This window comes from Orycteropus afer, unplaced genomic scaffold, assembly GCF_000298275.1.
Source record: "Orycteropus afer afer isolate SDZICR_OR568_19922 unplaced genomic scaffold, OryAfe1.0 scaffold00428, whole genome shotgun sequence".
Taxonomy (NCBI): Eukaryota; Metazoa; Chordata; class Mammalia; order Tubulidentata; family Orycteropodidae; genus Orycteropus; species Orycteropus afer.
This window is the reverse complement of record NW_006922015.1, coordinates 1,627,271-1,631,573: the sequence shown is the minus strand read 5'-3', so window position 1 is coordinate 1,631,573 and position 4,303 is coordinate 1,627,271.

Genomic DNA, 4,303 nt, shown 5'->3' with positions numbered 1-4,303 from the left:
GTCTTTAGAACTACTATTGTGTAGAAAGGAGCTCTTAGCTTGAAGAAGACTGAAATGTGAGTCCTGGTTCTGCCATTCCATATTTGTACAGCCTCAAGTAAATCACTTAGACTCTCTGAACTTTGATCTCCTCTGTAAAATTGAAGAGATGGTCCCTGTACTAATGTCTTCAGGTGTTAGTAAAGATCAAATGAGAAAATGTACATGAAATGCCTGGTAAGCTGTATCATGTGGCTCATGTAGAAAGCAATGCTTTGCTAGTTTTATGTCTGAAGGCTGGCAGGACCACATTCAACTGGTTTGCACTATTTTTTTTTTTTTATTGTGATTTGGGTGAAAATTTACAGAGCAAATTCACTTTCCATAGGGCAGTTTGCATACACTTTGTCTCATGACATTGACCACAATTTACCACAATGGTTTGCACTAATTTTTAACATCCATTCTGATTGGGGGCACATCTATTATTTACTGGCTATTAAATATTTTGACTATCAACCCTAATGATAGGTTGTGTAGTACACTGATATGCAAAAGAATAGCAAGTTTATAATTTTATCTTAGTTATTAATAAATTGTCAATTGGAAGACATGCAATTTTAAGTCAAATAAGTAATAATATACATTATTTTATTATAAAGATACAAGAATACATTTCTATTCTTTTTCTTGCCTTTCTACCCCAGCTTTCCATAATGAACTATAGTTATCTAGAGACTGTCTGACCTGAATTGAGATTTGCCATTGATAGAGAGACCTCCTAGCAGAAAGCACTAACAATTAAGATTGTGTTATGTCTTAGTACCAGGATATAGGAGACAAACTGCATCTTATGTCTCCCTCTTCAACCACTTTTGTGTGAGCTTGTTGCTGTTAGCAATCCCTGAGTCAGTCTGGTGAAGAGAGCTATTAGCTAAGGTTAATTATCATCATTGAAATGTGAATAAATGAAAGAAGGTGAGTCATGCACTAGTGCAATTTTATGACGGCTATGAAAGAAGGGTACATCAAATGTACAAATCTAAACTACAGGGAACATTTGAGTAGCTGAATCACACGTCTGAATGAATATATATTTTATAGAGTGTGGTCTGTAGATTCTTAACATTATTGCCTGGTGCTGGGGTCAGATTGTTCTTTCCCTGGAGGCCCAGTGATGTTTTCAAGGCACATTGAGTGGAGCCCAACATGCATACTTAAGCAAGGCTCCCATATGGGTGGGGTGGAGGCAATAGAAAAGGAAGAGAGAAAGTAGCAGTTTTGTTTCTTCAAAGTTATATATACTTCAAAGTTTGTTCTGGAACCAACGCACGTCTAGCAATTGGCTATTTTCCCCCATAATTCTTCTATTTCACTAACTCCTAATGCAGTTACCTGAGCCTAGTAGTATGTGAGGAATAGTAGAGAACTGACCAAAGAAAGGACGTTTCTCCAGCTCATCACCACCAACATGTGTGGACCACAAATGTATTCTTGCTTCCTAAACCAAGATGACCTTGGGCTTTATTCACTTATTTGTTTCTTCATTATTTGATCTGATTTTGAAGTCTGTCTCAGGCATTATTTAAATATCATAGGGAATATAGACATGAATTAGAATGAACTCTGTTCTCCAGAAGCTTACAGTGTAGAAGAGAAAGCTCGGTGTATATATGCACAGCTTTAATGTGGTTAGTGAGAGACAGTACAGAGTAGGGCTTAGATTACAGTGTGGACTCCTGGCCCAGACTGCCTTGAATTCCTCTCTCCCTTGGCTAAGTTCTCTGCTTCACAGGTCTTCATTCGTAAAACTGGGATAAGAATAGTACCTATCACAAAGGGTTATTGAGGAAAGATCTTAGAATAGTTCTTGGCACTTGGTTAGCGCTCCATAAGGGCTTGTAAACAGATAGGTGACTGCTAAACAAAAGCATAGTGGGAAAATCCCGCCATTTTTTTTTAAGAGCTTGCTTTACATTCGATGTTACATATACATTTAGTTTCATTCCCCATTTACCATGTCCAACCAACCCTAACCCAGTGTCCTCCCCTCCCTACCCTGTAACTCCCCCCTGTGCCCCTTGTAGTTATACATTCCTGTTTGTCCTGCATTTCCTCAATTTGAATGTTGGTCCTCTGGTGTCCTGTGGTCTATTGCTCTAAGGGATGTATTACCATAGAGTATGTGGGTGTATCATCCTGGGTTGAGTGGTCTGCGTGAACATCTTGTTAACTATTGGGCTGAAAGCCAGTCCCTGAGGGTGTGTTTTATTCCAGGCACAGAAAGTATTCCAGGGCCATAGTATTGGGAGTCTCATCAGATTTCATCTGACCAGTAATTCTGGTCATTATTGAGTTTTGAGATTTTGTTCCACGTTTTTCCTCCCACTCTATCCAGGATCTCCAGATTTAATCCTTTCCTGAGTGGTTGGCATTGGTAGCCAGGCAATCTAGTTCTTCTGGTCTTGAGGGCCATTGTGTCCTTTGGCTGATTGCTTCCAAATGTCCTTTTTTTTTTTCTTCATGTTCTTCTTTGCTTCTGACACTGGGAGACCATTAGCTGTATCTTAGATGGCTGCTTGAAAGTTTTTAAGACCCCAGTCACTACTCACCAATGTAGGATGTGGAGCAAGGCTTTTATGTATTTTGTTGTGCCAATTGAGTCTGGTGTCCCCCAGTACTATGGTCCTGAGACAGTAGATCTATTGGATCTCTCTCCCATAGCTTCTGTTTGTCTGTGAGGAATTACTCTGTGTCTGTCTTCTATTGTTTCTGTAAGGACTGCAGGTATTTTGTATCACTGGTGTCTGTGCAAGATTGTCTCAGCTGAATCTATCCTTGGTCTAGAGTATACTTCTGTTCACTGTCCCCCCTCTGATCATCTCACCATCTTCATTTTTAACTGTTTGGTAAGGATTAGCATGGGAGCTCTGGTAGCATAGTGCCTAAAGCATTTGACTGCTAACCAGAAGGCTGGTGGTTCAAACCCACTAGCCACTCCTCGGAAGGAAGATGGGGCAATCTACTTCTGTAGTGATACTGCCTTGGAAAACCAAGGAGGGGTCGCTCTGAGTCGGGTCCGACTCAACGGCTCATAACAACAACAACAACAACAAGGATCAGCATGAATCCAGTTTCCAGAGTTTGGAAGTGGATTCAGTCCTTACCTTCCCACTTCTCCATCCTCATCATCAATCACTCACCCAGCACATTCTCTTTCTGACCCTAGCCACCCAGAGTTGGGTCAAAGATCATAAGTTACATGGACACTGTCTTTCAGATCAGCTGTTCATGAAGCACTTATTGGGACTAGCCACCCAGATCTAGGTCAGAGCTCACATGTTAGAAGGATATCTTCTTTCAGACTGTCAAATAGGCAGATGCTAGCCCCTGCTGGCTCTCACTGCCCCTGTGGGTTCATTCGTTCACTGGAACAACTCATGGAATGTCATGGAGCATATACTAATACTTGTGACTTCAAGATTTGTTAACAACAAAAAAGGAGACAAAAAGAGAGACGCATAGGTATCTGGGAGGAGTCTCAGTGCAAAGCTTCCAGTCCCCAAAGATGGATGGACTACGCTTTCCCATGCATGGTCACCAGCTAGGAAGCTCTATATGAGCCTTAGGGCTCAGGGCTCTTATCAGCCTTACCAGGTGGCCATGATAGATGACACTGTGCCTCATGAGACTTAGCCAGCTTTGGGCCCCCAGGCATCCCTCTTGGTCTGGTCAAACCCCACTCATTTGCCTCAAGTGTTGGTATAGCTAGAAAGAACCAAGAACAAAGGCTAACTTGTATTTTTCAAGGTGACTCCACACCTTGTAGTGACAAATATCCTGAGTGAATAAATGAAGAGCTGTGGGAGTTCAGAGACAGGAGTCATATTCAGGAATTAGAAAGAGCTTCATGGCAAGGATGACATTTGACCTAGGCCTTGAAGGCTCAGCTTTATTCTCTATACTATTCTTTATTCATCTGAGTCTGTGCTATCAGCATTACATAAGCAGGACTTTGCCCAAATTTCTCGGTCAATATCTATCAGAGTTTAATATACAACTGGCTCTTTAAATATGCTTTTGGAGGAGGCCAAGAATAAATCTTATTTCTTATATAAAGCTTAATTTTCTGTCCTTCAAATAATCAAACCACTCTCCTTGACTTTGAATAAGTCACTTAACCTCTCTGAGATTTGGTTTATCCATTTGATGTAGAAAAGGTCTAGACTTGATGGCTTTATTTAAAAAAAAAAAAAACAAAAGAACTGTAATCTATTGTGATTAGTAGCAATATTTTATTAGTTTTAGTCTTGTACATCAATCA